Source organism: Corvus hawaiiensis, chromosome 8, assembly GCF_020740725.1.
Source record: "Corvus hawaiiensis isolate bCorHaw1 chromosome 8, bCorHaw1.pri.cur, whole genome shotgun sequence".
Lineage (NCBI taxonomy): Eukaryota > Metazoa > Chordata > Aves > Passeriformes > Corvidae > Corvus > Corvus hawaiiensis.
The window spans coordinates 10,757,806-10,785,011 of record NC_063220.1 but is presented as its reverse complement, the minus strand read 5'-3'; the positions used below and the strand labels follow the sequence as shown (position 1 = coordinate 10,785,011).

The 27,206-nt window shown below is 41.2% G+C and overlaps 1 long non-coding RNA gene across 1 annotated transcript; it reads right to left on the bottom strand.

The window, feature by feature from the left end:
* Positions 1-7,577: 7,577 nt before the first annotated feature.
* LOC125329509 lies at positions 7,578-26,972 on the bottom strand. The gene is made up of 3 exons (XR_007205180.1): positions 26,889-26,972; positions 19,790-19,938; positions 7,578-10,269 (listed from the first exon to the last, which is right to left on the bottom strand). It is a non-coding gene; the product is annotated as an uncharacterized LOC125329509 (long non-coding RNA).
* Between the last annotated feature and the right edge of the window lie 234 nt (positions 26,973-27,206).

Genomic DNA, 27,206 nt, shown 5'->3' with positions numbered 1-27,206 from the left:
AGGCTTCAGTTCCTTGTATTTTATAGTAAGGTGTTAAGGGACATGTATTATTTGGTGTCTGTTTAAAATTCATTAATTTAATACATGTTCTCATCTCACAGTCATTTACTAGAAAGCAAACAAAAATAAGCATGAACAAGACAAAATTTCAGGTTTTGTATTCTAGCAAATATTTGCTGTGAAAACAGTTGAACCATTTGCATTTCTTTTGAGTCAGACATCACCAGCTTGGATCTGTTATTCCACAATCCAGGCAAAAATGACCTTCAGCAGGGTCCCACAGCTAAGCCTCTGGATTATACCGCCTTCTATATTGGTTACAATCCTAAACTATGAAATGCAAATTCTTGTACCAGTAGCATGTTTCCTCATATCTCTCTGAGTTATTGTACTGTAGGCAATGTTCATTCGAACACAATAAATCTCCACTGAGTTGGAATTTAATATACTCCACTGCCTCGAAGTACTGCAGGTATAAATATCCTGGAGTCCTTATGCTGCACCTGCAGAAGGCACAGTGCTGGTGTAACCCAGCTACAATACTAAGAAAGGTTTTAATACAGAAATAATATCCCAAATTAACTGTGGTGTGAGTATTATAAAACATGAAGGACCAGCTTTGCCAGTAACATCTCTTCATTGGTTACATAAAATTAACTTGTTTTCTGCACTAGGTGCCTCACCCAGCAGCTGTTGTGATATTTACAAGTGTTAAGACTGGTGGAAAGGAGCATGTTTTGGGCTTTGGCTCAGCAGAGTTTGGATCTTTTCCCAGCCTCTCCAGCATCTTGGCAGTCCAGCCAGGTCAGTAAGTGCTGTCTCTGTGGCTGCCTCAGAGACAAGTTTGCATGGCTTTTGTTCTTCCACAGTGATTAAGAAACAGCCACATCTTTAGTCAATTACAGAAGTATCCCAGCTGGCCACCTTCTGTCTCACCAGCCAAAAGATCATGCCCTTCTTAGAACTTGGCAACTAGAGTGAGGTTTGGTTCAAGTTTAACTCAAGGCATGAGCTCTGTTTAGGACCTAGAAGTGGGTCTACTTCAACCATTCTGACACCATTCACCTGGGAACTCTACACTGGCAGGATTCATAGAAGGAGACATAAATTAGGGAGAATTTTTTCAAACTTCTGTATGGCCAGAAAAATTCTGAGACCTGAATTCTCAGAATCTTCTATGATTCTGTGAAAATGGAATCAAGCATCTCAATGGAAATAGTTAACCATATCAGTGGGATCCCCCAAACCATATTGTTCCCTAATTCCCTCAAATTCAGGAGCAGAATTTCCTTTTTACACTCATGAGGAAACTTGCACAGGCAGCACAGAGTAGACCAGAGGCAATCAGCAGGTGATGTCAGCTGTGGGCCAAAGGACACTGCCACCAGTGTAGTGGAGGACTGGTTCAGACAAAAAGGAGCAAAGGGCTGAGATAATGAAACTCATTTCACACTGGTCCCTAAACACACCTTAGGGGGAAGAGAAAATCATGAAAGAGGGAATCATTACATTTCCACTCAGATAAAGGAGACTTTTAAAATGACACTTTAACTTCACAGTTGAAATTTCCTGCATAACAAGTACCACTGGGATTCCCCTGCACTGACATTGAGAGATGCCCCAGTCATTCATAGTCAAAACAGGATGATTCAACTTTGTACAGTCTGAATGTCAGAACTCCCTGGGCAGATGCAACTCATTATAAAAAAAGAGCCCTTTTGTCAGTAGATCTTATGTCAGTTAGGGAAGTGGTTTTACTACCAGGAAAAGAATTATTTTGGCTGCACAAGTTCTATCTCCACTACCAGAACTTTGCCACTGTAAATATACTAACCTGCCTTTGTAGTGAAGAGTGGTCCTCAGTGAGTCATTCATTGAGAGAGAGACACTTTGGAGACAAATAATCTACAATACTGATTAGTGACCATCAACACAATGAGTCTGTAGAGCCATCTGTTTTCCATATCCATCCATTACCTGCATTAATTATATTATCCCTGATCTTGCAACTGAATACCAGAGGCAGATATTCACTCTGGAACAATTAAGTTTTATTCTCCCCTTTATTTGCCTGAGTATAAAGAGGATAAATTCCTTTGTGTCATAAGGAAATAGAGGCTGCACTCAGAATAGGATGTGCATTTATGTACCCATGCATTGAATGGGGGCATGGTTTGGGGAGAAATCTGTGTTGTGAAGGGCTGTTGTGGGTCAGCCTCTGGAATTTCCCACATCTGGGAAAGGTCTTTGGATGAGATAGAGTTTGGTCACACATATGCTTGGCATAATGGAGAGGGTTGTTCTGCCTCATCCAGATTTGTGCATAAACCCACACTTAAACCCATTCCACCTCTCAGTTTACCAGAATTTAAATGTGAGACATAACACTGTCTATTTAAAAAACTGAGGAACAAGGGGGAATAAAAACTCCTTTCAGGACATGAACTTAAATTGCCACGGGGTCCTTTCTGCTAAGCAAACAGCTTTTCTAGTAAACTGGAGCTGATGATTCAGCAATTGCTGGGAAGTGGCCTTTCAGCAGGGAAAACTGTGTGTGGGAAAGGTCATTTGAGCAGTGTTGCCTATGGGTGGCACTGATGGTAATGGTCTCATTTCCTGAGGGTTTGTGAAATGGTCCAACAAGCACTGTCAGCCTTCTTTAACCCAGTGAATGGTTTCTGGCCTAGAAGCTAACCCCAAGCCCTGGGGTAAGAGGGAAACTCTTTCGTGCCTTTGGGGAAAAGGTCTCTTTCTGGCAACCTGCCTCAACCTCAAGATAAAACCTTCTCCAGGTGTCTTCCCTGAGGAATTCACAATTCCCTGCAGCTCATTTTCATCCCGCCTGTATCCTGCTTTGTCTGCAAATCAGGAACTGTATAAATCCCATCACATATTTGTTTTCTATTAGTTAGGAGTAGACAGAATTTAGCAAATTAAAGAAAACCTCAGACTCCTTCCTTTCGAAACCCATATATTTGGCAATGTGCTGCACACCCTAAAATGACATGAGTAAGATGCATTACAAAGGAGGAAACCTGGAAATTAACTCCCTCCACCCTGCTGTTAATCAAGAACAGATCATATTTCCAGGTCTGGTACTGACAGGTCTTTGGACTCCGTGATCTCCATTACAGAGGCAGTTTCAGTTCTCCAGTTCTTATGAAAATCCCTAAACCTATTCAGTTCAAGAAAACAAAGTTCTTAAAATCCAGGTTTTAAAGCTCCACAGGTCTGATCTTTGACAGAAAGGTATGTGGACGTGTCTTGGAAAGGAAATGCAGGAATTTGTGTAAGATTAGACTGAATACTAAAGAGAAACATGATCCCTGGCAAGGGGAAGGAGGGATTGATACCTCATGAACTTGTTCATCAAGTGCATGAACTTTTTCTTCCCTGAGAGCATTTTGGCCAAGTTGCTCATGCTGCTATTCAGATGCTTTACAGCCAAGGAAATAAAAAGCCAAGAGACCTTGTCTATCCATAATACAACATTGCTTGTATTACACGGTGTCTGGGTAATGTTGGGGTCTGGGTCATTGCTATCATGAATTGGAAACATGGCATCAACATGATGCAAAGACAAACACACAACCCACACACAGAGTTTGTAAGACTGGGTCTGGTTGTCTGTTTGAATTCAGAGTAGCTGCACTGTCTGTATTCCTTATTCATTGTAGCAGGAAGCATTTCCTTTCAGTGCCTTAGTCTGTACAGACTGCTGCTATGGGCTGCTGATCACTGATTGCTTTCCGTTCCTTCAGTCACTTAAGAGAGAGATTAATTATCGCACGTGTCTGCTTTGAAAGACGTTCACTCTGCTCCTTTCTTGAAGGTCCTTCAGAAAGAGGTGACAGTGACCAACCTCTCACGCAAAGATTTCACTTTTCTTGCCACATTTTACTCTGAAAGCACCTGCTCTGCATTCAGCCAGTGCAGACATTTTCACATTCTTAAGTTGTTCATAAATTATCCATGTGTTTTCAAGCCTTCAGGGAGCCAGAGCAGCTGCGCATCTCCCGCTGAAGGCCTTATGCACCCTGCAGATCCTCTGTCATGGTCAGTGTAGCAGTGGGTGGCAAAACACTACACGTCTGAATCCAAGCTCACCTGCCAATTGTGCTACATGTTTTGGAGTCAGAAGGAAACATCTTTTCTCTAGTCAGCTGGCATCAGTTGTCATGACACAGTGTAAAGTTGAATCCTGTTTGTGACCTTACTTCATCATAGACCCTTATTTTCCAAGAGATTCAGCAAAGGGTTTACAGCTGCTTGGCAGCTTGGCAGGCTGAAGTATTGATTTCTCAGTGCACTCTGCAGAGCCCTTTGGGCCCACAGGCAGCCTGGGTCTCTGTCCTTGGTGAGTGTGAGGAAAAGCTCAGCGAAAGCCTGATTCTGCTTTCTCGTGGCTGCTCTCACTGAGCACAGTGAATATCCATGCACATCAGCTCAGCAATGTAATAGTTGCTGCCTCACTGCATACAGATCACAATCCCCACCAGATGTTCATTATGTTGCCTTGATAGATAATATATTGGGTAAGGTTCGTTTATGACGGGTTTACTGCGAACTTCATCAGCCCCAAATGCTACAGCTCTAACAAGGGAAATTAAGGTCCTGCTGCAATCTCGTACTCCCAGATCGTGGTTCAAACAGAAGGGTGGATTGCTGTGTTCAATCGTAATTTCTGTCTCAGCTTAAGCACTGGCAGTTGTCAGCATGATCATGTTGGGCATAAAAGGATAGGCATCGTTGTAAGAAAAATATGGATGGAAACAGAGAAGAATAGCAGATATACAAGAGTAACTTGTCAGATGCAAAAATGAAAATGACTTTACAAGGAATTTATGCCTGCTAAAACAAGAAGGTAGTAACAGACTGGAACATAGCCCAGCATAAAATCAGATTCCATGGGGACCTCACAGAGTGTGTGTGTTAACCTCTACTGCACCATATTTTTGTACTGTCTTCATACTACATGCAAGAATTGCCTTTTTCTGGCTTTCTCTGATGGAGCTTTAACTCAGTGCAGTCACACCCGAGTGATTTTGAACCCAATCCTATAGCAGGTAGAGTGTCTCCAGGAAAGTACTGTCTCCCAGCACTGAGTAAAGTACTGAGCTCTTCTTGAAACAGCAACCCCTTGGAAAAAAGTCATAGCCAGAGTGAAAAACATCTGTCAAATCCAGTGGGAAAAATGTACTTAACCCAAACTGAGAGAGGCCTAGGGCACAGAGGTGTCTATTCACCACCTGAGCTGGTGGTGTCTAAAACATGGGCTGTGCTTGGTGACTTTGTCATGTTCAAAGACACCAAAGCACACTTTATACACTTGGAATGGCACTTAAATTATAAGGGACCCAAATCATATTCCTTAATATCTCACACCAGGAGCTACTTTTAATGGAAATCAGAGTTGGAAGAAGCTCTCAAAAATCTACAGAAAGGTCGGTTTGGGATGGTGGAGGTTAACAGACACACTGACTCCATATAAACTTGTTATCCACGTAAATGTCCAATCTTTCTTTCTGAATCTTACTAAGGTCTTGGCCTTAAGAGCTTCCTGTGCTATTTGGGTTGATTCTGCTATTATCAGAATCAATTTGCTCATTACCAAAAGTACATCTAAGTACATTAAGGGCCAGATTCTTGGCTGGTATGAATTAATCTCCCTTCCAGCTAGTGAGACTGCAATGTTACACCCCTACAAAGTGAATATAAACTGCTACTAAATCAGAATGTTTGCAATTTTCAGACTAATGGAAAACCAGGGCCAGTAGCGATGTAATTTCTTTCACATTATCTCCCCATAATTGGTGAACTAGCCTGAGTAAAACCAGAACTGATGCGATGACTTGGAATTTGGCAGGACTGAAGGATTTGTTTTGTTACTGTTTGTGATGGCATCAAAACTTCTTATCCCAACACTTTATAATATATTGGTCACCTTTTACATCTATTTTTGGGAGAAGGAGAGTTTGCAACTGTTAAATGTTTAATAACTCACAAGATGGCAAATAAAATGTTTGGGGTTTTTTTCCCAAGATTTCATAGAAGTAAGGGACACAACAAAATTGTGCAGCATGTTTTCTTGTTGGTAACTTCAATTTAAGTTGCTTGCTGTGCCAAGCCTGGATGCAGAAATCCCTGAGAGAGCAGTGACTCATCACATCACTTGGGAAAAATATCAATTACCCCGCATATTGCTGTGCATACTGCAAAACCCCTGAGCCTGGAGACAGCATGGCAGTATTTCCAGAACACACATCTTCTCAAGGATTTTGGAACTGTAAGGCAATTTCTTAGGGAAAGGTTAGTTAAAAATTATTCATGCTAGCAAAAATGAAAGCATTCCAGAGGACTATTAAATGAAAAAAAACCTGGAGATAACTAAAATTATGGGTTCTCCGCTTTCTAAATCTCATTTGAAGACCATAAATGAATTCTGAATGTCTGTCATAAAGAGCATAGTTCATTGGCATATATTCTTGTTCCTTGAAGCAGGTCCGGGATGCGTCGCCTCTCCCCATATCTGGATGGAGCTCAGATCAGAGTCTTGATTCACTCCTCTTTGCCTCTCATGAATATCAAGGAGCCTGAAAAGTTGTCTCTGATTTATTTGTTCAGATGTCTGAAAATACTGAGTAAATGTGCTTGTCTATGAGTGCATGTGTGTGCAGAAGGACTAGGTCAGTGTGTAAAAAGGTGGACAGAAAACTGTGTGGCAATTATTCAGCATTAAATAGCACACTTTTCTCAGCATGAGGCTTCCTCCACAATAAGTTATTTTTAAAGAATGTGAGTAAAGATGAAAGCTCCCATGGTGAAGCTATCAAAATGCCTTGATATAAAGTCAGTGGCTGTCCCTTTGAACAACCCGAACAATTGACATGAGGTGTGAAATTCTAGACAAAGGACAGAGAAAAGTCCGAGAAAAACAGAAATGCTCCTGCCTACAATGTCACTGGAGGCTGTATGTACATCATATAGTCAATGTGATAACTAAAAAATTTCATCAAAGAAGGTCCTACTGCTTGTAAGAAGTTCAAAAGGGATCAAATTAGGTTTTTAACCCTATAAAATGGCATTATCTCTCAGCCAAATGAAAGCTGATAAAGGTCTACAAATGTCAGCTGTGCTAAGGAGAATTATTTCACACTTGCAGCCTTGAAATCAGTGGATTTCTTGATGAGTTGCAAATATAGATGTCATAGCATGTAAATAGATCTCGTTTTACATGAAAAATAGGCACAGTATTTTCAGAGCTAGTATAGACCTCTAAGCTGAGCTCCATGTACAGTGGAAGTCCTCTTGTTTATAACAAAATGGTACCAGTATTACTGACTTTTTATTCCAGATTAAGTTCAGGTAATGAAGATTAACTCCTGCTTATTTAATCTCTACAGGTTATAGCTACTGCTCACCATGTAGATGAATTTAGGGTTTAGCCATGCAGTGAAAGTCCACCTGGTGGAAAACAGATGAACCCTCTAAATCGTTCCATTCCTGTATCATGCCACTTATAAAGACAAATTATCAAAATGCATCAATATCAGTCTTAAACTAAGGGGTATCTGCCAGGGACTTAGTCAGCTTTTGCTAGCTGTTAACATTGTCTTCGAGACAAGCGGTTAAGGGGAATAAATCAGTTTATTCAAACAAATTGTGTTTGGCTGTGTGTCTGTGTCCATGAATGTCTATGTTTACTGCATGTACCTACCCATTAAAATGACATTGCTGTCATCAGAAGGTAGCTACTGGTTTGGTTCTTTGCTTAGTTTTTAGAACTTTTGCTGGGCTTTCACTTTGTTTTTGAGCCTTGGTATGTGGTTGCCTGTGGGTTTGTTTTAGCTCTGTGTATATCAAAAGAAACATCCTTACCCAACAGGAGCTTTGAGATTAATTGATTGATTGATTGATTGACTCACTGCCTGACTGTCCTCCACTTTGCAATCCAAAATTTTTGGTTTAGGCTAGATGAGAAAGATGATTTTTCAGGCCTCAGTGTCTCACACAGACCTTCTGACCCAGCAATTAGAAACCAAATGCCACAAATCCCATGTCAACACCCACACCACTAAATAACATAAATACAGACTCCAAACCCTTGCACTGCATCTTTACTGGGAAGAAAGAAAAGAATATTCTTTGTCTCCAGGCAAAAAATCTTGTTATGTTTCCCTGCATGCAGGGCTATGTTCTGTACCTCATCTCCTAGTTCTGCAGTTAAGGAGAAAGAGGGGATATTGATTTGAGTACAGAAGGTTCATTTTGGCTAGAAGAGTTGGGATCTCAGTGCCTTGTGGGGAATGAAGGAAGCAAACATCTCAGTGCTTCAGGAGGAAGATTGCTCCCAGTATTATGTACTTTTGGAGGATTTGGACAATGAGAGTGCAATGCCTCAGCAGATTCCTGAGGACTACATTTCCCCAAATCTCTTCATTCCAACTTTTAGGGGCCTAAAGAAAGCCCTGGCATGAGGACATCTCTTTGCCCATATTCATGCAGCCTAGGTTGATCCCTGTCTGATGGGTTAGGAGTAGAGGGCAGGGAAAAGTCTTCCAGGGGTTTCCTTCTCTCCACCTAGAGTAAAGGGAACTGATTGCTGTGCTGTGTCCATTGGGGCCTCAAGGGCAATAGCAAAGAACAGCCCAAATTACATGAAGGAAAATAAGACACAAAAAAGAAAATATCTGTTTTTTTGAACATCCCAAACTCAAGGAAATTGCCCCTGTACTACAAGTAGTTATTCCTTTTGTGTCTCCATAAGCAAAACACTCAGATCTTCTTTGGCACCAATAACTTCTAATATAACTTTCATTTGTCCTCTTTCCCTGCATATATAATATCCAACTGGCTTATTCACTGGGTTTTCCATAAATTTTTGTCAGTGTGTTGCCTTATTCCACACAATCTCTTTTGCCGGTTCTCTCTTTTTACTTTCCCCTCCTTTTTGTATGCAGGGTCTTTCTTTAAAGCCTCAGTATGAAAAGGCTCTATGCTTTCTTTGTGCATATGGAGTCAAAGCTCAGATCCCTCTCCTCATTATTGGTATTTTCTGCACAGCCACAGAGAGGGGGAAGTTTTCATCAGCCTTTGTTATTGAATTCCAGTAGCAATTGCTCTGAGTGAAGACGGAGATGAATCTTCTTGCACACAGATGTGCCCACACACACACAGAGCCCTAGACCCACAGAGGTGTCATTCTCCACAGCCCATGGGGAGTACATCCGAGATCCTGTCGCCTGGAATACCCCTCAAGGTGCAATATCCATATGATGCTCATCACAGGTAGCTACAATATATTCACTAAGATACAAAGCATGGAATTTCTGCAGATACAGGGCTAAACTGAGTCTGAAATGCCTTCACATGTCCAGTAGAGCCCATTGCAACAGAGGAGTTCAATTCCTAGCAGTGGCCACACCAGCACTTTCATGGCCCCATTCCCGAGAGTTCCCAGCCAAGTTTGACTCCCTCATCCAATGTCTAAATTCTCTCCTCATACTCTTCGCTTTTGGTAAATCTAGCCCTCTTCTATACTGATCAGGGCTGTACTTTTGAACAGTCTGACCAAAGCAAATGCTCCCTGGGGCCAACAGGGGAGGGAGAGGAACTTCCAGGGTGAATCGGTGAGATGTGCCCTATGCAGTATGCACAGATTGACTTTACAGCACTTGAACTCCATGAATGCAAATCATCCTAAATCCGTGAAGGAAAGAGCATGTAAAACTGCCCTTGCTCTTTCTCCTTCTTTCCTTTCACTTTATCCTGTCAGCACCACATATATCAAACTGGAGCTCTGGGTTTTAACTAGGCTTTACTGTTTCATTCTGCTTCATGAATTTTTCAGTGTTTACACTTATGCTTAATATAATAAGATTGATAATGCAGCTGCCTGATAGATTCTCATCCAGGCTTCTCAGCAAGTGAGATTCTTATTCTTTCTTCCTAATTTCTGTAATATCCAAAAGTTCATTTTCACCTTTTGCATCTTGATGCTGTTTTTCATCTTTCACATATTCATCTTCTGACACAATGTCTTCAAGGTAACAACATTTACCCAATGGATTTATATGACTGGGATGTGATATGCTGCCTATACTGCTGCAGCCAGGGCACTGCTTCCCTCCCACAGGGAAGTTAGTGGAGCAAGTGGAGGATTTTACTCTGAGGAGCTCTGTGAGATGCAGTGCCACTGCAGTATGTCAGCTGTGTTGTCCCAACAGAGGGGGATGGCATTCATGTACTCAAAGTCCCAGTAGCTTTCACCTGTGAGCACAAGGAAAAAAAATCCAAAGAAAATGAAGAACCAACAGAAAAGAGGGATTAGTAAATATATACGTGATTTACAGCCCAGAAGACTGTATGCTTTGCCTCTTTCAGCCTCATGATCCAAAAACAATGGTCAATGAAAATGACTGGCAGCAAAATTAAAACAATATATAAAAGGGAGTAAGTCTTTAAGCAGCATGTGTTGACTTTACTGCATGGGAAATCAATGAGACATACAGTTTAGTGGGATTAGAAAGGGGAACAGGATGTTCACATAATCAAAGTGCAGAATAAGCAGCAGAAGGATGTCAGATGCAGTACTTTAGGGCTCAGAGTCCTTTCAGACCCCTCACCACCGTACACATCTCCCACTCCTTTCTTCCTTCCTTCCTTCCTCCCTTCCTTCCTTCCTCCCTCCCTTCCTTCCTTCCTTCCTTCCTCTAGAGAAACTCTGCCTGGTTCTTAATTATTTAAAAAAAAAAAGAAGAAGATAAAAACACACACACACACACACAAAATATCCAACACACACACAAAATAAACCCCCAATAAAATCAATTCAAATCACAAGTCATTGATGAAATGTTTCTAATGATCCATATCTTAAACTGACAAAAGTACTTGCACACTTGGCCAACCCTCAGTATCTTGGGAATCTCCTGTATGTCAGCACGACTCATCACTCAGTGAATGATAAATACATGTTTAAGCAAAAAGCTACCCAAGGGCCCTTAAAGTAAGGATATTTCAGCTGCCTTTTTTCAAGGAAGCTCATGACTTTTGCATGGTCACTATTCCTGTGAGACATCCCAATTAAAAATAACACAGATGGAGCACTTGGATCTGGGATCCTTTCAATAATTTACGGATCAAACAAAGCCCTTGTTCTTCTTGCCAACAGCACACCTGTCACAGCAATACTCTAGCTGTCTGAGAACTGATTTTTTTAACTTTCTGGGGCCCAAAAACTATGGAGGTTTTTTTTCTCCAATTTAGTTATTGTCACTTCAAAATGTATGCTGCTCCTTGGTTTAAATGATAGGATTGAGACCAAGATTCTAAAAAAGTTTAAAAAGTTGAACAATACTAAAGTTGTTTTCATAATGTCACTAAAGTCTTTAAAATTTTTCAAGGGAAGACATGTGGAGATATGGATTCTTCGTCTGTAAAGAACTAGGAAAATTCCTGGATAAAGATCAGGAATTGTTGGTTGTTCACTAGAGCTGATACATGTCCTGCACTGCATAGTGCTACAAGGTTTGTCAAAGGTGAGACAAAAAATCTCCTAAAACCTCTCCTAAACTAATCCCACAGCCACTAAACTCATCTCTTCCTGGGGCCATGAACTACTGCTTTTCCTTTGGAGAAGAGGAGTCCATGAACTGATTGCAAACAACAAAAGGGAAAAAGATAAATGCACCACCATGCACCACATGAAAAAAGATGGAAGGAAATTAAAGGTATGGAGACACAAAGCTTGCTTTTTATTTGGTTGCAAAGGAAAACCTCTGACTCAGATGTGTAAGATAGCTCATGTTTTCATTCAATTTTATTTAGGGGTTGTGCAGTTTTATTTTTATTCTTCAAAAAATCTGATGGGCTGCATATGACTAACACAGCATCAGATGACTTTGCTTCTCAATGTCATGGCCGTGTCAGGGACTGATTTAAAGAACTCAGTAAAACTGCAGGCAAAATGTTTGGTGATCTTCAGATAAGTATTGATGTATACATAAACATTTCGGTTCCATGATGCTTAAAGAAAAAACAAACAAACCCTGATTAAAATAAGCAGGAGTTTTAATTCAAATTTTTATCTCTGTATTTATTTTTGTCACAGTAAACTTGTAAAAGCAGCTTAAGCTGTGCTTTTAAAGATTATATCTGAGTGCTGATATTTTCTAATATGTTTGAGGATAATTGGAGCTGTCATCTATTATTATTAATCACACCCTTGGGTAAATGTTTTGACAATACAAATGCAGGGCCAATTAAAAAACATTAAAAATTGCAACCCTGACACTTTCTTGTCGCTGCTCTTAATGATGGCATCACTGCTAATCTAGTCATTTGAGTCTCCAAATATTTACAGTGTTTACTTAACAAGGAAGCTTGCTCTCCTACCAGAGTAAGAAAAGTTGAAAGAAAGAAAAAGAAAATTTTAAAGCTGTCCTGATTTTTAATTGTTGTTAATGGATAATGATTTGTCACAGGAAAATTTTTTGAGTGTTTCCCCTCCTGGTATGATGTATTTCAAGTGTAAGGTTCTTGTGGGGAAAAAAGTAAACTCTTTCATAAAATTTAGAATTTTTCATACACCCTGACTTCATATCTATTTTCATAATTTAGTCTTATTTTTAAAGAAGTTGCATGGCAATACAAAAAGCAAAAAAGTCAGCTCAACATCAGCTTTCAGAGGCAGAGGTGATGCCATGACCTCTTCAGCTGTAACTTTCTGCACCCAGCCCTCTGCTGAACACTCTGCAGTAATTTCCCCATTTCCAACATTCAGGTATGAACATGTGCAAAATTCAGACAGGTAAATCTAACATTTTCATTGTAAACCTCTTCTTGCCTCTGTTCACTAAAAGCAGGCAGGTTTGCAACCTGGTTTCTGTAGGGCTTTGCCTTCCCTCACCCCTTCCTTTTCCAATACTAAAGAGGACCACAGCACTTTCTACTGTAGGAAGCTGTAGTTAAAAGTTATGGTTGCCTTCTCAGTGTGTGTTTCTGCTAGGAAGCCTTAACTGCTCTCTGGGGCCAGTTTTTTGCGCTGGTGCATATGTATTACTTGTAGTATGAGCAGACCTGGCCAAGCATAGCCTTCCCTGCTGTTAGCTTTCTGTTTGCATTATGACTTCATTTACTGCTGAAATTAAACCTCTCTGTGTGTGTGTGCATGTGAGTTGTGATTTCCCTGGGAATATTAGCAGGGGCTGAAATTCAAGTGTAACTGTGGAAAGCATTGACTGCCTCAAAACTCCTTTTTCCTTTTCCTCCTCATCCCTTTATCAAGTTAAAATAGTAATCATAAGCAGCATCTCTTCCTTCTCCCACACACTGCAAGTCCCAATTCACAGCAGGCCTGCTCCAAAGTCAGCTGAAAGACACCCAAGGATGTGCACATCCTCTCATTTGGGACTGCCTATGAGAGATGGAAGCTGAGATGAGTACATGCTGCTGCTGCTATCACGCTCATGGCTGCAGCCAACTTTGGGGGGGGGGGGGGACCATGAGGCAAGTTCAGAGCATCAGAGGTGATCCACCTGCAATGCTTCCAATCTGCAAGAGAAAAAATCTAATAACCACATGTAATGGAGAGAGTGCATGGAGCTGGTGTGATGTAAAGACACAGTCATGAATCCTTAAAAGCAACAGAAGGAAAATGCAAAGCATCAGCTGAATAGTAACAGGGAATCCTGGAGATTTAAACCAACGTCTTTAAACCAAAATTTATGGATGTGGATGCTGGTCCTCACTTCCACAGTGTCAGCCTTGCACTGGAGTTGCTGAACCTTGCTGCCATCCTTGCTCACTGGAGTAATCAGGCTTCACATCAGTCCTTCACTTTCTAACACTGTCCCCTATTTTGTTGGCAAAACAGAAATTTTTATAGAATCCTAAAATGGTTCGTGTTGGAAGGGACCTTTAAAGGTCATTATTAGTCCAACCCTGGGCAATGAGCAGGGACATCTTCAACCAGATCAGGTTACTCATTACTCTAGGTGTAGACACTTGGGGACACAGCCTGACTGCCAGTCCTCCTCATCAGACTCCAGGCGATGTTCTTGGAAGGTTCTTAAGCTAACAGTGGAAATGGGTTTGGCTGATACACAGCATGGTAAAAAATTACAAAGCCCCTGCTGCAAAATACCCTGCTGAAATCAGTGTTAGAGTGAAGATCAGCTTGCCCCTTTCCCTCCAGGAAATGCAAGTCCTTGCAATACCTAGGAACTTGTTTTGGTGTAGGTTCCCTCATTCCAAATATTGCAAAGAAAGCAGGGCTGCCTGAACCAGGGGCTGTGAAGCTCCATCTGGATTTGAGAAGCTAAAGGTTCAATCACTTCTGCTCTGCAGTCTCTTCAAGTGGAAATGAAATTACTTCCCTTCCCCCTCTCTATTTAAAGGAATTAATGATGTTTTCTGTCCTGCCTATCTAAAGAGAGCAAATAATTGGAAGAGAATTGATCTTTTGAAGTAACAACATCAGCACAGCCTTCTTCCCCCCACACCCCTTCTACCTAATTCTTACTTTGGCAGAAGAAAGGTTTATGAAGGAAATTAGTTTCACCATTTGCATACACCAATATATTTAGCTGGTGGCTGTGCAGGTCCAATTAACTCAACTAACAATATGGGTGAAATTAGGTTATTGGATTATACTGGTAGCCAATTAGAGTTGCCACGGTTGAATTACTGCCTTTCTTAACCTTATTTAAAATTAAGAAACATGTTGATGGTGAGACTAGATGGTTTTTCTCCCTCTGGCTCCAAGATTAAAATATTTCTATTTCCCCACAAAACACCTTAGAATCCAAGACAGTGTGCATATGGGCATGGATATGTTTTATCATCAGGCACAGCTGATGCATTTGTGCGTTTGGTCAGATCAGAACTGATTTATGAAAGCAAACTGATCTTATTATTTGTTGTGCTTCTCTGGACTTCTTCCATGGAAAGCAAAACTGGAAGATGTACCTACTGTACCCCAATCCCAAATGGGCTCTCCCTGCACAGGACCTGAGGCAGGGCTAGTGTGTATTTTCAACTCCTTAGTGTCAAAGACTCAGTGCATCCCCTACTGATGCAATCTAAACATGACTTCATGCTTCCTTAACAAAGTACACTTTTTTCCCCCCTCCTGTAAATGGTAAAGGCCATTTGGGTTCACAAATCCATTTCTCTCTCAAAAGGAAGTTTTCCTGATAAAACTAAAGTCTATCCCACTTTCAAGTGCTTGCAGAGGAGAACTAAAGACAAACTTACTGTTTCAGGTCCTGGGTATATCTGCTCCATATTTCTGACAAGGAGTTTGTATTTCTTCACAAAACCTCTTCAACATCAAAGCACATTTCATGGGTTCTGCTTAGAAAAGGCCACAGAACATGAGCTCCACAAAAGAAAGCTCTCTCCTGAGAGAGGCTGAAAGCTTTTGGTCCTGTGCAGTGGTGGTGATGGTTTCACAAAATAAATTGGCCATTTGAAAAAGGGAAACAAATTTTTGGATCAGAGGAACTGGTTCATGGATGAAAAAACAAACTTTACATAATATTTTAATGTGGAATTTTGAGGAATCTATAAACGATTTTAAAGTACATTAAAGTTGCTTCAAAAAGGAAAACTCTCGTGTCCTAAAATGGACCAAACACCTATTTTGTTAAAAGCATAACCAAGCTTTTCAGTGCCTTTCAGAATGAGAAAATTAGCTGAAACTGTCACAAATGGAGGAAAAATATCAATGCTTTCAAAGAGCATGCCACTCCTGTTCGGCAAATGCTGGCACTTTTTTTTCCAAGAAAAATTATTTTCACTCAGGTCTGTTGGAGGCTGTGTATAAAGTTGTGAGAAAGTTAACTGTTCACCCTCCCCAGGAGCTGCCCATGAAGATGACACCTCAGCTGTGCCTCTCCTGACTGAGGATGAGAGCATCCAGGATTGAGCCTGCAGAGGGGACCCCCACCGTTCCCAACTGTGCTTCCCTTGGACAAGCCTTTCTTCATTTGCCTGCCAGCAGAAAGGACAGATTTTAGGCTGGGCTGCTGCACAGCCAGAGGTCAGAAAGGTACTCGATATCCCAGATCAGCCCAGCAGTGCCAACCCCCTGCCACGGTCATTCCTTGCCAGCAGGACGCTGGGGCTGCTTGTCCATGAATCAGCCCATTCAGGCTCCGTCCTGCTGGAGCAGGGCCCTCAGCCACTGATGGGCAGGGCCACCAGCAAGGCCATGTTCTCCTCCTCTCCACCACACAAGGCCATTGTCCTCCATGGATGCTAATGGACTGGGAAGCTGCCTGAGACACAAGGCCTCTCATTGTCCCTGGGAAGTGCTTTCGCTTGTCCTTCTCTTTCAGCTGGACCCAGCTACACACCAGTTACTTCCCAGACATAATGCTGCCCTTTGTGGCTGTCTCCAGCACCACTTGGGAATTCTCTAATGGGGACAGGCCCAGAGCATGAAATGAAGGGATTGTGTTAGCTGAATTGCCAGGCATTCTGGAGAAAGCTAGAGGCTCCAAGAAGGTGGCAGTCGTTTCAGAGCTTCACTGGTTACCTCCTCTCATCTCCCTTCCCCTCCAAAGCCTTACTGTCTTCTTACAACCTCCAGTTACAATAGAGTTTTAACCCTGTACCTAATGCACCTCCTGCATGCCTCTGAGCTTCCAAGTATGTGAACTTTGCATGTCCAAACTACAGACAAACTATGTTTTCTATGCAAACTGGGTAGCCTGCTAAATAGGTTTTTCCCACTCAGTGGGAGCTTCTGCATTGATGAGGGGACAAAAGCCTCTCTCTTCATAGTGTTTGACATTCTCACTGCTCCTGGGGCTGCCAGAACCACTGCCCTGTTTATCAAACTGTTATGTCCTCCCAGCAAGGAGATGGTACCACAACACACAGTGGATCTAGACAGACCCTGCTGTAATATAAGAGCATGCTCTGTATACAAATAAAGAATGAGGATGCTGTTCCTGGGAGCAATTCTGTTCCCTTGATAAGTGAAATGGCTCCAGTGTGATTCAGGGCAAGGAAGAGCACAATCAACCATCCATCTGAAGTACTGACACACAGCACATTAACTGGCTAATTGCTTGATTCGTTCTCCTAGATGTTATCTAAAGAGAACAGCAAGGACACCAGAGAACCCCTTTATTAACTGTTGTTAATAACAACAGTTTATTAATCACTCACAGTAATGAGTCGTGCAAGAGATTTAAGACAGTGGAAAATAATCTGGTTTTTCCTAAAAGTTGGCTTGATTCAACACAGCTTCATGGGTGCAAGGTATGGTCATGTGTCCAAATTCAGGTACACCTTAAGAAGGTGTTCTGCTTTTGCAAAATGGAGCAGTGACAACCCTTGTACTTTCGGTGTTGAGCTGATCACTATTTTGGGGAGGGAAGAAAAGGAGAAAAGGAAGGTAAAACTAGTTTCATTCCACTGTTTTGCCCATATCCCCAGCCTGACTCCTTAGAAGGAAGCCTGAAGGAGGTAGAATGCTCTTCCAGCTGGCCTTGGAAAGTACAGGAAGCCTTGGGTGCTGTCTCCTGCTTTTACACTGTCCAAAAAAATTCACATTTTGAGCTTTTTGAAAGCACAGATACAGACTTTGGTTTTAACCTCTGCCCAAAAGGAAATGTAGTACGAAAACGAGAGTTGGAAGGGTCTGTAAGAGAGTAGAGTGGCAGGTACATCTGAAGGCTCCCATGATTTCTCTTGCCCAGCATATGGCACAGGCTCCTGTGTGCTGCCTCCAAACTCAACTGACAGGCACAAACGTCTTTTTAATTACAATGGCACAATATATTCTTTTATCAGATTATCCCAGAAGTGAAACACATCACACTTGAACTGTCATACAATTTTTTCTTTAGTGTTAGAAAGACCTGGTAAAAGTCAGATGGGAGAGCGACTGAAGACAAGCACATAGAAAATAGACATCCAGGTCTGCTTTTCTAAGCCTCATCTACTGTGAGTTAAGTCCCAGTTTTAGTCCTGCACAGCATTAAGCTACTGAAGTATTCAATGGGTCTGTGAAGAAATAATAGGAAGTTAGGGGTCGTGAAAGTTTAACATCCCCCTGCAAGATTAAATGAGACTATTTATTTCTTACTGTGATTTATAGTGCTCCCTTATGTTGGCACTCACACATCATAGGCAAAAAAAAAAAGATAGATTAATAACAAGAGAAGACTAAGAAAATATTTCAGTGGACTTTCAAATGCCTCCTTTATATGAAGTTGCACTATCCAAGGAGTGACTTACTGAACAGAAAAAGTTGTTAACCTGATATACCTTTTTTTTTGGATTCTGTACTCTTTGAGCATGTCATCCAAGCTGCTTTTCCTGCAATAATAACAAGGGTGGTAAACAGCTGGAATCTCATATCTCTAACTCCTTGGACCCTGCATGATGATAACATTTACCAGCATTTTGCTGCTTTTCCCAGAATCTGAACTGAATTTCTATATAAGAAACAGAGTGCACCAATGGGCACGTCAGGATCTTTCTTCACCACCACAACCTAGTGAACTGTTACAGGTAAACATTTGTGTTCTGAGGTGAGTCTGGTCTTGAGCGATGTAGCACCACTCACAGCTGTGAAGCTGTTATGTTTTTCATCCTAGGTACACCAAGACAACAGTCATGGGCAAAATACATGTCTCTTAATCTTTGCGTGGAAAAATTACATATGGACAACTGTATTCAAAACATAGACAACATCTATGTAAATTGACATGAAATTGAAGTTGCAGTGTCAGGCCTATTAAAAGAGATCAGGCCTGAGCTTTCTTCTTCCTTCAGAATGCATTTATAGAGTACATGTCCCTCCCCAGGGTTTCAAAATGATTTAACATTGAATTAGTATCATTATTCTGAGGAGTTAAGTGCTGTGAAATTGTGATTATTTACATTGAAATCTGATGCTCTACAAGGTAAAATGACACACCTGAGGTTCTTGTGAGCCAATTTCATCAACAGAAATGAGTTGCTGTGGTCCCAAACCACCTTCTTTGTCAAAATGAACATGAACTAATTTATGTGTTTTTTGAAGCATTCAGCCCACTTCAGCTTCAGATCTTTCTTTTTGTTGTTGTTGAATTGTTCAGAATTATGGGAATTTGAAAACCATAATATAGTAGAAAATAGAAGGGAAGGCAGTATTTTTATGCCCACCATCAACTGAACAGGATTGTCACTTTATCCAGTACCAGGTGTTTTTTATTTAAAATGCCAAGCATGTGTCTGCTTGGTGGGCAGATGGGCAATCCATGTTTGTATCTGAAGGTAGGCAGTGTATGTCTGTCTGCTCTTTGAATAATTCCTTCTCCAGAAAAGGAGGTGACAATTTAAAGGAAATCATAACTTTCTAAAAAGAGCCACCGGGCAACTTCAATTCCCACAGGACCCAAAGAGATCAGAGGAACGGGGGAAGTGAAATGGGGTTTCTGGCACTTCCCACTTAAAACAGATCTCTGTTTTAAGGTTTGTTATTCCCACACAGGTGTTCAAAAGCCAGGTTGCTATTTACACAGCACTGCCATTGACATAACAAACCCTGCCAGACCCAGTCACACAGAAACACAACGTGCGATCTGTCAGCTTCCTACCAGCTCGCGTTCCCAGCGGTCAGCCAGCACTGTAGCACTGCACACACAGCACCCTCATCCCCATGCCCCGAAGAAAGGACTGGAAATGTTAAAGGATTTTAAGTGGGAGCAGCTGGGGAGAAAACTGGATAAAATTCAGGGCATGATTAGGTGCAGCCACAGTGAGAATCCTTGTAATATGGACATACCTGAGGTAGCTTTAAATTACCAGCCTGTAATAGCAACAGTCCAGAGCTCAGCAGCAGCTTACTGCAAAATCAGAGCAGTATCTGTGTAGATGCTTCTGGCACCTTGAAAACTAATGCTGCTATATCCAGAGTGCAGAAAGAGATCAAGTCTGAAAGAAGAAAATGTCTGAATTAGAAAGAGGAGTACAGAACATGTTGAAGAGCAGGTAATATATTTCAAACAGGCTGAGGTTTAGGTGATGCTCATTCCAGAAGGGGTTATTTAGGAACTGATTAGAGCTAAGATGTAGAGAACAGAGCACAGAAAGCAATCTTGTAATGGGAGAGAGGTAGATGAAGTGACTCAGGACAACCTCCACAAGAAGCTGGAGATCACATCTAGCCAGTCATTATTTATTTTTCATTTTATATTTATTTATTATAATTACTTAAAATTTACAGTATCAAAAGCTGAGTGGAAAAGGGGCACTAGAATCTGACCCAGCCAATCATACCCAAATTAGGAAAATAGTGTCCAATCCATGAAGGAGGTTGAAACCATCGAAGCTGCTTTGGGAAAGGGAGCACTCACTCACGTGCAGCTCATAGGTAAGATCACATACTTTGAAGTTTGCAATGCCAGGGCATGGAAAGTAAATGCCCCGAAGTTTGCTGTTGATAAATGATTGTGCTTTTGAAATGGTAATACGAATGCACTGAGTCGTGAAATGCAGCTATTATAATTAATCTTGCAATATTGTAAATCTGTTGGAGACAGATAACATGAGAATTTTGCTCTACTGTTTTACACTACAGCAAAAACCAATAAAGTTGTGTTCAGAAAGAAGCCTGAAGCCTAAATATTTCCAGGTGGCTTTGGTGATTTAAAAAAAAATCTGTTTACATAACCTTTCAGAAAAAGTGAACATTATGCATAACATCAGTTTGCTCCACCCTAGAACTGCCCCAAGAACTACCTGAAGAATAAAGATATATTCCATATTATTTTAATTTTTATAGATAACTTAAGCAATTGAATGAACATCCAAGGGCTTGGGAAATTTGGAATTTGGTTGGTTGGTTGGTTGTGTTTTGAGACATTGTCACTAGAACATTTATAACAGCAACTATTCTTCAGTTATGGATCTCAAAATCAAAAATACCCTTTATACAAAGTGGATTTAGGGATGTTTCAGTCTATTTCAGTCAGTAAGTTCCCTCATTTTCTGCATTGCAAATAACTTTTCTAAAACTCCTCTTGCTAACAGACAAAAAGAAACATCCAGCTACCAACACAAAGTTTGGACAACATCCACCTTTACAGACTTTGACAAAACTTCCTCAGATCCGAGACAAATATGCATGAAAGAAACTTAACACTGGCATCACAAAGGAAATGCTGGAGAAGCTTGAAAATCAGTCTGTGACTTTTTGCCTTTTATATTATGTCTAAGTTTTGTTTCTAAGATGTCAGGAACAGTTGCAGCCTCAGATGAAACAGGGATTGCTTTCTTGAATCCCATTGTGATGGATTGGTTGTTCTCTTTAGTTGCATGGATAAGCATTGACTTCTGGAAGTTTCCATGTCTGGTAAAAATAAAGCAGACCTTTTGTTCTTCAAAGAGGGTGTCTTGGGTATCCAGCTTGGGTAACATCTTCAAATAGTGATACAACCCTTAAGTAGAAAATTCTCCCATCCTATTTCCTCCTGTTTAGTTTCATGAGGTCTTTCGTCTCAGCTCAAGTAAATCATAATACTTTTAGTACTTATTGCTGCAAGTAATACAGATCTGGAGTGGGTGATTTCTAAAACCTGGTGACTCACCTTCTTCGAGAAACAGGTGTCTTGGGCCTATTATCACTGCCAAACAAAATCTTCTCTAGTTTAGCACCCTACATGTCTTCTCAGCATAAAGATGTTCCTGAAGCAGCAGGAAACTGGCTGGACATTGCCCTCTCTACCCTGACTATATGCGCAGAAAAAGGATTGTGAGCAGAAGCAAGAAATAGGGAACAGGACTTTAGTCTGGATCCATGCCACTTCAGATTTTGGCTCTTGTTTTCACTTTCTTTTTGTCTGGTAAAATCTGAGCAGCCTCATTTTCAGATGGACAACAGAACTCAGAGTACTGCCAAAATAAGCTTCATTGCTAATTCTAACCTGTTATCTTCATGCCTGCTGGGATGAATACAGCCTTTTCGTAGCACCATGGCTGGTGCTCAGCAGGAGAGAGGGCAGGTAATTCATTTGGAAAATTCACCATGCAATCATTCTATCACTCTGCAAGAGTAGCAGTGTTTAGTGTCTCCATTTCTCTCTTTTCTTTCTGTCTCTTTTTTTTAACTCTATTCTTTCATTGGATACACTTCTAAGTACTTCTTGGAGACTATGAATGCATGCAAGGATGGACATGCCTGGATCTATGGAGGTAAAAAGGGTGTGAGTGATTCATTTTTAAGCAGTAGACCCCATGCACTTAAATACCTACAAATTTCAGGAAGAAAAAGATCTACTAGCTTAGAGGGGAATAGCACTGCTTCAGCTTTTCATTAAATATATATCTCCAAGCATTCAATGAGAAATTCAAAGCTAATCATAACTATAATTAACATTGCTCAGCATTGACTGGCATCTTCACTCTGAAGGATAGCATCACTCCTCCCAGAACTGAGAACACCCATGGGACATTACCACAGTAGGCAAATAATTAGTCTGGGAGATCCTCAAAGCTCTGAAGAAAGGGAGTAGTGCCAATCTGCCTCTGTGAACTTGCCTTGGTTCCCTCTACCTGCGCTCCCTCTTGCTGACCCCTCTCTGGTAGGCTGGTGGTCAAGCCTAGCTCTGTAACTGGCTTCTCTGGTATTTCTTTGGTTTTCAGTTACGCTTCTGCCTGGGAGTAAAGCAGGGAAGTTAAGAAACTTGGATCCCTGGAAGCATTCAGACCTAGGTTTGTTCCATCTCCACTTTCTGACCGCCTTCAGAAGGACCTGGAACCCAGTTTCCCTTATCTCTGTGACTTGACTGTAGCAGCCACTGCCTCTCCCACCACTCCATCCTGCTCTCTGATCTACACAACTGCTCACCAGTTTAGTTTTCCTCCCAAGTCTCTTACAGGTGATAGTCCAGAGGCAGTTCTGTGTCTAAAGGTTTTCTGGATCCCCAAAGAAAGGATCTCTATGACCTCCTTTCTAGCTACCACCATATTTCCAAGCTGCTTTCCTCTCAGGTGTTGAACTTCCCTTGTAAAGCAGGGCAGCGCTAGCAGAGCAGAGTATTTGATCTCCATCACTCTTGAAGGAGCAGACAACACTTGAAAAAACGTTTTGTAGCTAAATCAGATTTGAGTTCATACAGAAAGAAAAAGTGTAAAGTCTCTTTTCCTGCAATCACAATGTCATCTTTTATTCCAGCCACGTCCTGGGTTTTCTTGAGCATGAACAGCCACCAGCAGAAATTTTATCAGTGTTATTAGGACCACCAAAAACAGAAGTGTCTCAGCATGTTTTGTTCTTGATCTTGCTTGTCTCACACACAAAGCACACTTTCTGTTGTCGTTTTTCTCCCCTTGCAATCTCATGTATTCAAGGAAGAAAATCAAGCCTGAACAGTGAAAGTTCCAGGACAAACATTTTGTTGAGCAGTTCCCTTTTGATGTAAGCAGCTGATACTTACAGAAGCAACATTAATCAGAATTGTTTAGAGAAAAAAACCTCAAAACCCTCATTTCAGCCCAAGTTCTGCTTGACCTTATTTATGCAGAACTTCACCATTCTCTGTAACCAGTCCCACAACAACATGCTATGCTCTTCTGTTTCCTGCAGTGCTCCGTAACACAGGAGTGTCACCTGAGGGCATTTGTGGGCAATTCAGGGCAGTTGGGGGGTACAATTCACTGCCAGCTAAACGTGGGAAAGGCTGAGGTAAAGTGAGATTGCTTTGGGTCAACGCCTCCCTCTCAAAACCTCTGTGTTCTCTAGGGTCAGTTCTCACCATTGTGCCTGTGCTGCCCTCTGAATGTTGTGTCATAGCTACCTTCAGAAGGATCCAACCGTAACAAACCTGCTGAAAGAGTATGAGAAGCTCTCCATTCCCATCGTGCCTGCATGGCTGTGAACTGGTGGCAGAGCTTCTCACCTGATGCTGAAGCATTTTGAGTCTGTCTCAGGGAGCAGCTGAGACACAGCTCACCCCAGAAACAGGTGAATACTCAGCAGGTTACCTTTGCTTTTCATCTCAGCAGTCTCCAAAGAAGAGCTTGCAGTGTCAGTGCTTTCTTTGGTACACAGATTTTGGATGGTGGCTGTTGAGATCGGCAAACATTTGCTCTTTAACTTCCTTTCTCTAGGTACAATTTTGTACATGGTACAAAGGTGGTTCCTCAGATACAGAAACTGAGGAACAGAGATCCCTAAAAGAGAGATTACGCCTTCCAGCTTTTTGCATTCAATTTGCATTTGTGACTTAAAAACTAATCCAGATAAAACAAGGGAAGCTCACACTTCATATGTGAAGCCCTGACTTAAGGTCACTCCTTTTCTTTTGTGGTAAGAAACCAACCTGCAGGGCCTCAGTGTGAGCTGCAATTTAGCAGCAGGACAGAAAAATAGTTTTGTAGAAAAAGGGCTTGTTCGTTTTGCTAAGAATTGTTGGAACAGTTTCTTCTTCTGTTATGAATGCTGACAGGGAACTTCTTTTAACCTGTCACTCAGTCAAAAACTGTAGCTGCAAGATGTGGTTATTTATCTTCTTTGGAAAGTTGAGAACATTGAGGGAAAGAGTTCCCCCAAAAGCATCCCTAGGAGCAGACTCTACAGATGAATTTTCAGTGCATGACAGCAGTAATTGTTTTACTGGAAGTTTATTGGGAAAAAAAAAAAGAAAAGAAAAAAAACACAGGCCTCATTATGAATCTGGTCTGCATTGAGAGCAACCATGTTAAAAGTAGAAGCTGCATTTTAATATATGCAGAAGATGGGACTTCATTCCACACTCAGAAAAAGGAATGTGCTGCTACTGAAAGAACATAAAAAGAGCTTAAAAGGGGTACAAAGGGACCCTTTTTACATATGTACCTCATCTCTTTTGAACTTCTCTGTAAAGAGAAGCCACAGTACTCTCCTTCATTCTAGCCTGTGAGTGCTTCAGAGCAGTGCGTTCTCTTGGCACTTCAATGACAAAGTGGACAGTGAGGAGCCAGCCTGGTTGAAGGCAGCAATTTCCCCTTTTTTGGCAAAGCTGCTTGTCAGGGGATGCCAAAGAAACAAGGTGTGGAGGATACCTGGCAACTATTTCAATCTAAACCCAATCCTCTGTTTAGATCTGGAACATCTGAGGAAAGCTGATGCATTACTAATGGGGTCATTTAGTCTGTGGCGTGTGATCCTGGAGTGTGGACCACCAGGCTTGCCTTTCCCTGGCGGAATCTGGAGCACTTCAGAGCCAACAACAGGGGCCATGGCACAGAGTCCATCAGTCCTGTAGCTTCAGCACAGAAGAAGGAAAGAAAGATGCAGTATTGGCTTCTTTGCCATAAACCTGCAAACATGCCCTGATGCTCCAGAACTGCCCTCCCAAATACTCTGATATCCTCTTCCCAGGATATCCAACATATGTGGAAATGCTGGGAAGTTACACGTGCCTACAGGATACCCAGACCTCCTAGGGGTTAGGCAAAATACCCAAGGGCATCTCAAATGGCATTGCACACCTGAAATATGCCTATCTGATGGAAAATGGTACAAATTAAATAAATCGTAACAATCAACACTTTAAATTGCAACGATCAATACACTTGCACAACAAAGATGGTATAGTAAGATATTCACACATTTCTAAAATAATTGTTAGGTTTATTACCTATCAGCTAAGAAGCAGGCGAGTTCTGAGGGCTTGATAAGATTTCTAAGTCTGGATCCAAAAATGTATGTTTAGACCCTGGTTTGCAACCAGGTAATGCCTGCCTTAATCACCACAACACCGAATGCATCCCTGGTCACCAAGCTGCAGAAAAGAATGCATCCTGATCCTATCACTTCATGCACGCCATAGGATATGTCATGGCTGGATGCTGTGATCCTCTAAAAAGAGATGTTATCCATGCTCATGGCAAGAATCAGTGCCAGCCTCCAAAATATTCTGATCTAAAAAATCATGATATCTTATGAAAAAGACCCATGGTCTAGAAAGAAAAGCAGATAACAACTCTAGGAGAGTGATGAACAGACAGTAGATGAAACACAGAGAAACTGGTGTGCCAGGGCTCATCTAAAAACAATGGTACAGTGGGAAATGGACTTTGACATTCTGTTTAGAAATCGACCAAGAATTGAATTTTAAATCAATGACGATTTTTGAAAGCTGTAGAATCATTTTATTTAAGAAATAATTAAACCACTCATCCTGATCCAATAAATATTGAATTTCAGTGTTGATAATTTAAAGGAAAATAGGAAAATAAGTAAGTCCTGTACCAAAATTTTTAAATATTTCATGTAGAAGTGTTGGAAAGAAACTACTGATTTATATGAATTTCAGGATTCTTGGGGGTTTTATCTAATCATAAACAACTGTGGGAAAGCAAAGTAAATTTGTTCTTTGTGTCTGTGCCATGAAATCTGCATTCTCTGGATTGTTTTGAAATTCTAAGAGTGGAAAATTAATTTCGTTTTATAAGACCACCTTAGAAAATAAAGACTGCTGACTTCTAAAGGCCAAAATTATATTTAAAGATTTACACATAAACAGCTTCAGCTGGTTGTTTTTCTGTGTTTGCTGGCAAAGCTTTTACCGCTACAGATTCTTTTTCTAAAAAAAGACCCTTCCAGCTGAAGATTAGTTAGATTCAAACTATGTCAGAAGATGAGGTATTTCAGCTGGTAGAGAACACAAGGCAGAAAATTATTATAATTTTTAACAGCAGGAAGAATAGAAAAGCAAGGCTTTCAAGTTAAGAGAAAAGTCTGCCTGCTGCAAGCAAATCTTTTTAGAAATAATTGTCTATGATTAGTGTTTTAAAATCTGCAAAAACGCTGTCTTGCTATTGAGCAGAGACAATGCCGAGTTGAAACAGAAATGTGTAAAGGGAAGAAGAGGAATTGAATCATTTTATTTCTATACTACACCTGGACACACTGAAGCTCTGCATGTCTCTTGCAGAGTGCTGCCAGACAGAGAGCTTCACCTGCTGCGAAGGCATCTATGCACCAACAGAACACTCCCCAGAGCCTGGAGCTGCTGGCCTGATTTTTGTCAGGGAAGCTGTGGGTGACTATGTGAATCTCCTCTTCACCAGCTTCAGTGAGCCAGAAGTGCTAATTGCAGTGTCAGGATCCAGGGAACCCAGTAACCTTATAATCCCTGCTTCATTTGCAGAGTGTGTATCCAGTGGGCACTGGGGCTTATTGGGGGTCACTGGCCCCTAACAGATACACAAGGGTT